The following is a 7777-nucleotide window of genomic DNA, read 5'->3' as shown; positions in this document are numbered from 1 at the left end:
GTCTAGGCTAGAAATGAAATATATCATGTGTAGGAGATTTTTTTTTATAGTTGCCTAGGCAATGAATTAGATACTCTAGATGGGTAAATATACGTGAGGAATTTATTATCCCGTAAAATCAACAGTAATCAGTAGGATTTGAGATCATTCGTGGATAGTTGCCTAGATTAGGCAATGAAATGAATAATTAGTAAAATTTAAAATCATCTGTGAATACTTGCCTACATTAGGCAATAAAATGAATAATTAGTAGGATTTGAGATCATTCGTGGATAGTTGCCTAGATTAGGCAATAAAATGAATAATTTGTAGGGTTTGAGATCATTCGTGGATAGTTACCTAGATTAGGCAATAAAATGAATAATTAGTAGGATTTGAGATCATTCGTGGATAGTTGCCTAGATTAGGCAATAAAATGAATAATTAGTAGGATTTGAGATCATTCGTGGATAGTTGCCTAGATTAGGCAATAAAATGAATAATTAGTAGGGTTTGAGATCATTCGTGGATAGTTGCCTAGATTAGGCAATAAAATGAATAATTAGTAAAATTTAAAATCATCTGTGGATAGTTGCCTACATTAGGCAATGAAATGAATAATTCGTAGGGTTTGAGATCATTTGTGGATAGTTGCCTAGATTAGGCAATAGAATGAATTAGTAAAATTTAAAATCATCTGTGGATAGTTGCCTACATTAGGCAATAAAATGAATAATTAGTATGGTTTGAGATCATTCGTGGATAGTTGCCTAGACTAGGTAATAAAATGAATAATTCGTAGGATTTGAGATCATTTCTGGATAGTTGCCTAGGTTAGGCATTAAAATGAATAATAAGTTGGATATGAGATCATTTCTGGATAGTAGCCTAGATTAGGCAATGAAATAGATAATCAGAAGGATTTGAGATAATCCGTGAATAGGTAAGAAAGGAAGATTGCGTTTTCATGTATATTGCAGGATAACCTCCGAGAGATGTGTTGAAATATAAAAGAGCTAGACGAGGCGGTGTTTATATTGAGACCAAGGAGGTTATCCTGCAATATACAGAAAAACAAGAACTTTATTTTTATTTAGAAATATACAGTCAATCATTTACCTATATACAACTATGAATTGGGTCACTGTGACCTCATGACATTTTCCGAAACGGACTGTTGGCTGCATGTCGAAAAAAGTGAGATCGTAGGGTATACTAAATCTATTTTTTTAAAAATATATCAAGGATATACTTTGATGTTGACTAATTGTATCAACTGCTTGTAATACACAGTCAAAAGAAAACTGTGCACCGACATGTTTGTTTGAAATGTGTATTGATCTTGGAATGCAGACGATTGATTGTTCTACATCAGTCATTTATAAATTTGTTTTGCAACACATATTGATTAATTTTTATATGCCCATCATTAGACGGGACCTATTATGTTATGGCGCTGTACGTGCGTCTGGCTGGCTGGCTCTCCATCCTAGGTCATGTTTTCCTGACTTTTCCCGTAACAGATGCATGTATGACTTTGAAATTTTGTCACAATTTCTCCCTCAAGAAGTGTAAAAGTGAGTTTGCATTTCAACTGGATTGATGTACCTTGACCTACTTCAGGACTATAAGTAGGTCAAACAGTTTTTCAGCAGGTGTGGCACGACAAAGATCCCTCCCTGCTCAAAGGCCACAATTGCAGAGCATAGGTCGAAATTTTGCAGCCCTTCACCGGCAGTGGTGAGGTCTCCAAATGAGTGAAATATTCTCGAGAGGGACGTTAAACAATATTCAATCAATCAATATGCTTTGGTTCTTTCATGATAAGGTGGTGCTTTTTCTTTATATGCTGTGGTTCTTTCATGATAACGTGGTGCTTTTTCTTTATATGATGTGGTTCTTTCATCATAAGGTGGTGCTTTTTTATTGTATGCTGTGCTTATTTCATGATAAGGTGGTGTTTTTTCATCCTATGGTGTGGTTCTTTCATGGTCAGATGGTGCTTTTTCATCATATGCTGTGGTTCTTTCATGAAAAGGTGGTGTTTTTTCGTCATATGCTGTGGTTCTTTCATGATAAGGTGGTGCTTTTTCGTTATACGCTTTGGTTCTCTCATGATAAGGAGCTTTATGTCTATAATCTTTGTTAGTGAAAAATAATAAATCAAACAAAATATGTTCATCTTGTTGACTTGATCAGATCATGAATTATCCTTGTTCAATACTTACCACACCCCCTGTTGTAACATAGTGAACAATGTAAGTACGTAAATACACACATACACTGTATTAATTATGTGCAACATGAACAATACACACTATATTATGTGTAAATACATGTGCATTATTTTAAAGACGTTTTGCTATGAGGGGGAGGGGGTATACACCTTGTGTCAGACTGCGTTCCTTCCATAGGTTTCCTGCTCACTAACACTTCAGTCACATATGCCGAAATTCACAAATCGTGCATAATCGCCTAGATGTAAATCACAATGATAATCCGGTTGTAAGTGACGATGTGCAGTAGTGCGATTTTTAGTATAGACTGATCATCTCGGGGGAAATGCGGTCAGGTTGACTCAAGAAACCCCACTCATCATCCTCTGAATCAGAATAATTCCCTAGTGCTCTCCGAGAGGATTCAGGGACTTGTTTTGTCAGAAGCTTGATCATAACAAACTGAAGATCCCAGGAGATGGATGATGTACGTGTGTGTGTGTGTGTGTGTATGTATGTGTGTGTGTGTGTGTGTGTGTATGTACGTGTGTGTGTGTGTGTGTGTGTGTTCCGGGGAAGCTTTCTTTTGGGATGGCAGTGCGTCTCCCAATGCATGGAAGCCCATAGGTTGGCTCTGGCTGTGGCCCAGAAATGGTTAAGTTCCCATTTCTGGTAAATTCAGACAGACCATCAGAACATGGGGTGGGGTGGAGGCACGCAATACCTGCTCTACTAAACTAAATTACTGGAGGGTTCTTGCACTGAGCTGAGATTTATTTTAGTTCTCAACATGAAGGTTTTGTGTCCGATCACTTACAAAACAGTGATGTTAGAATCATCAATGGAGAACTCCTTCCTTCACTATTTTATCGGAATGTGCTGACCACCTAATTTCTCACTGTTTGTTAGATATACATGCAGAAATTTGCAGTTTCACTAGTAGCTTGAATTCCCAGAAGAATACATTGTTTTACACACACAGATCAGTGTTGATGGTAAGGTCAACTTCCATTGGAGTTTTTTAAATATGTATTGCTTTGATCGAAACTTTTCTTAACAATGGGATATCAATGAGATGTACAACAATCTACACTCTATTAGGGGTTATTAAGGATCACAGTCTACGCTCTATTAGGGGTTATTAAGGATCACAGTCTACGCTCTATTAGGGGTTATCAAGGATCACAGTCTACGCTCTATTAGGGGTTATTAAGGATCATGTACCATTTTTATCTCAAGTTGAACGGTCAGTGCTTTTATCCAAAAAATAAAATACATTGAAAATATATAGGTTTCTTACAAGTAAACATTGATAAAATATACATACATTAAGCATTGTACAAGTAAACAAAAAGATTGTTTTGTGCTTTAACAAATGAACTTTCTCTAGTCACTGAAAATCAAAATTATATGACTGCTACTTTAATCAATGTCTGTAACCTCCAAAGACAGCCAAGCTATTCCGTGACAGGTAGTTTAGCTTGTCAGTTCCAGGGAATAATTACTGCACCAAACATAATGGGAAGGGACAAACAACTGGGATTTGAACCTAGGACCCATTAATCTCCATTCGAGTGTGATACCAGCGGAGCGAGACCAGCATCAGTGGACAGCATGGCGATGGAACTGGTCCGATCACTACATATAAGACATTGTGATCGTCAGTGTATTTGGTGGACACCATGGCGACGGAACTGGTCTGATCACTACATATAAGACATTGTGATCGTCAGTGTATTTGGTGGACATCATGGCGATGGAACTGGTACGATCACTACATATAAGACACTGTGATCCAGGAGTAGTAAGAGTTACTACAATATTGCACATACAAAAAAAAAAATACAAAAGAAAAAAATCTTGGTAGAGCGTTTGCCTTCAGCACAGGTTTTCACTGATCCTTTCCTGCTGAATAATTGTCATGGAAATACACCGAGAGAGAAAACTTTTCACCTCCATGGACCAAACTGTTGTCTAACCCAAAGCAAGAACTGTCAATGGGACTAACGGTAGACATTCACTTGAACCTCATCCAGCGACTCCTGCAGAATAGATACCCGCTGTTGTAACGAGTTATTCTGGGATCTTAGTGCTGCGATAGTGTCTTCAAGATCCTATGTAAAGGAGAAAGAAAATGAATTAGTGAAAATCCTTGAAATGCAAAAATCATCAAATATTTCTTTCATTAAACACTGATTGATATTTTCCCCCTAATATATATTGATGTCATTTTATTGACATTTTGTTCGATCAATTTCCCGATTAATCAAGAAATAAATGTCTAAGTTGTTTGTCTTATGGGGATCTATAAATGGGTAATTTGCATAACTGGCAAAAAATCAATTATACATAATCGATTATTACCTCATGCTTATTTATATTCCCATTGATAATTCATTCTTTATATTTTATGATGTATTGATTGATTTTTCGGTCAAGATGAAAGGACATTGCTTTTATCAAGAAAAATATGATAGGTCTATAATTACTGATAGAACATTAACACTACCATTTCATAGGTCTATAACTACTGATAAAACATTGGTATACTACGATGTATAAATATAATGCGCACCTGTCTGACAGATAAAGGAATTAAGGCGGTATCTCATCGTTTCTTCAAACGATAACTTCAGTTAATTAATCTAGAAATAAAAAGTTTGTAATAAACAATGATCAAGGCATAATATCAAAAGTTATATCTTTACATGTCAAGCCCCCCCCCCCCCCCCCTCTCCCCACTTTATTTGTCTTATTAAATCACCTCTTGATCATGGTCTGCCTCCATTTGTCCCAGTTTGCGCTGCAGCTGCGTGACGATCGTCCGTGCCTGCTGAGAGTCCATTTCACGACGAAGACTCTAAAATAATTGTAATTTCAAGGATTTATTTGCGAACTTATTTTATTTCAGAAAGCATAGAATACAGCCTTGTGAACAATTACAATTTTGCAAGAAAAAATTCTCTTTGCCTATATCATAATTCTGAATCCAGGTAAGTTTGACTAGATTGAGAATAAGAACTTAGTTACATTTGGATTTTGGCACAAAATAGTATAGACTTCATTTTGAAACAAGAAGACGACTGTCTGGAATTTCCCATTGTAGCTTATCTATAATAGTTCACAAAAACATATTACAAAGATAGTCTTACTCTTCTATTTATAGATTTAAAAAGGAAAAAAAACCCTCTATAGTTTACAAAACCTGAGAAAGTTTACTTATATGATTCAGTGCCCTAGGACAATGCCTTCATTAAACTTGGATCTGCAATACCTGAAGATGCTTGCATATTGATATGACTAATCCTAATCCTGCTACTCTTAAAAATAATCAGATTCTAACCAATTTTTTCCTTATATATTGTTATGTAAAACTTCAATTACCTATTTTGACCCCATATGACCCTTTCCCCAATCCCATCCTGGGGTCATGATTTGAAGGGTCTTGAATCTGCACTAACTGATAATGTTTGCATATCATATTACTAATCATGTCCCTATTACTCTTAAGAAAAATGATTTTTAAAGTTTTCTCTGACGATATAGTCCCAAATAAACTTTGTTCCCCTACTGTGGCTCCACTATGCCCCACCCCATGACCATGATTTTGAATAAACTGGAATATGTGCTACTTGGAAAGATGCGTGTATCAATATGACTATATCATGGCCCTGCTGTTCTTGAGAAAAAGGTTTTTCAATATATCCCCATGTAACACTTAATGATTACTATTGTAATCCTATACTACCCCTGGGGGAAGGGGGGGGGGGTTAATGATTTGGACAAACTTCAATCTTCGTAATGTCAGGAAGCTTCCATATAAGTTTCATATGTTCTAGCCCAGTGGTAAAATTCATAAGATTTTGTAAAAAAAAAATGATTCCACCCAATTAATTTGCCTTTTTTGATTATCTGCTTTAGTTAATTTGAACAAACTTTAATCCCCTTTACCCAAAGTTTGGTTGAAATTGGTTTATTAATTGGTTCTGGAGAAGAGGACGAATTGTGAAAAGTTTACAATAATGATAGACAACATTTTTTTTATCAGAAAAGCACACTTGAACCTTAAAAGGGACTGATTCAAGATTTTCCCCAAAATTTGTTTTTACTTTAAATGATCAGAATCTACTGTCTAATATGTTTAAAAGGTTTCACAAAAAATATGGTTATTCATCACGACAGAAGCTCACTATGGAGAGTTTATTATTTGTTTTGAAAACAAAGATTGAGTTGTGTTTACGAAATTTTTTAAATAAATGGATATTGATCGCATCTCCGGTATGCTTTACGTAAAATGTGTCATTCAAAAGTTCAAATTTGTGATTGTACAAAATGAAAATGCTTTAAATTACAAAATTAACGTTTCACTGATTGGTTTGTTTACTTAAAAAAAAACGAGTCTTTGCTTACATAACACAGAATCAAAGCTAAAATATTGCTCTTATCCTTGCATTCAGACGATCCAAATTTTGGTTGTCAACAGTTAATTTAAGGTAGCTCCATCCTCATGTGACTTATCAATATTAATGGTTAAAAGTGGAAAAACTTTATCAATTTCCACTCAATACAGTTTAGTTTAATTAATAACCAAAGAAAATGTATATATTGCCACCTTTTTTAAAGATGTCAGACATACAGAAATAGAAGCATACATCAACATCAGAAAATCACTCATTTTCGTTAAACAGAATAATAAAAATAGATAAAAACTTGTTGAAATGACAAAATTTAAATATCAACAGTTAAAAAAAACCCCACCTGCTAATTCATAATATGTATAGATTAATTGTGGACATTAGGGAAACCAATGTATAATAGACATCCAGTAGAGGAAATTCCAGCATAGGAATTATTGCCCTTTACAACATTTTTAAAATCATAAATAATTGATTATCTATGAAAAATATAAACTTTTTCAGTAATAATAGTTTACCAGATTTTTTATTATATCCAGTGAATAAAATTCCTCCAAAAGATATATTTCTATCATGTGCAAAGTTTAATTTATTAAGATTTTTGCAAAAACCTATGACATCACATGAGGATCGATCAACCTTAAATGAGTTATATTCTTTTAAAAATTTTAACATCAAGAATGAAAAATATTTCTTTCGAAAAACATAAACCAGTCTCTTTAAACTGTGCTCAGATGACAGCTAAAAATAAGTGTAATAAAGAGTTCTCAAACAGACCTCATAGAAGGAGACTTCCTGATCAAGTTGTAGTTGTTTAATTGCTCTCTCATCATCAGCAATCTAAATAAAATTAACTTCATATCAAAAATTCTAAAATAGATTTTTAAAGAGTTGATATCGTAACGTGGGGCGGTCACCCATCCAAGTGCTAATCACGCTCGCCATTCGTTAACTTGCGTGATCAAGAGATACTCTAGCTACCACATCACTAGAAAAGCTCACTCGTGAGACAGTAAAAGTACTGTCCACTACAATATACAATGTGATATAGAAATTTCCTCAATACAGTGATGAATATGTGTATGAATCTTGATAAATATATTACATCTCTTTTAACTGGTGAGAATTTCAACAGCAATTAAAGAAATAGCAAAAATAAATTTTAGT

General features: G+C 34.6%; 1 long non-coding RNA gene across 1 annotated transcript; it reads right to left on the bottom strand.

The window, feature by feature from the left end:
* Positions 1-3481: 3481 nt before the first annotated feature.
* Positions 3482-5123, bottom strand: LOC130049485 (uncharacterized). Its single transcript, XR_008798001.1, has 3 exons — positions 4960-5123; positions 4771-4840; positions 3482-4309 (listed from the first exon to the last, which is right to left on the bottom strand). It is a non-coding gene; the product is annotated as an uncharacterized LOC130049485 (long non-coding RNA).
* Between the last annotated feature and the right edge of the window lie 2654 nt (positions 5124-7777).

Source organism: Ostrea edulis, chromosome 1 (assembly GCF_947568905.1).
Source record: "Ostrea edulis chromosome 1, xbOstEdul1.1, whole genome shotgun sequence".
Taxonomy (NCBI): Eukaryota; Metazoa; Mollusca; class Bivalvia; order Ostreida; family Ostreidae; genus Ostrea; species Ostrea edulis.
The sequence above is the reverse complement of the archived record's forward strand: the minus strand, read 5'-3'. Positions and strand labels throughout refer to the sequence as shown.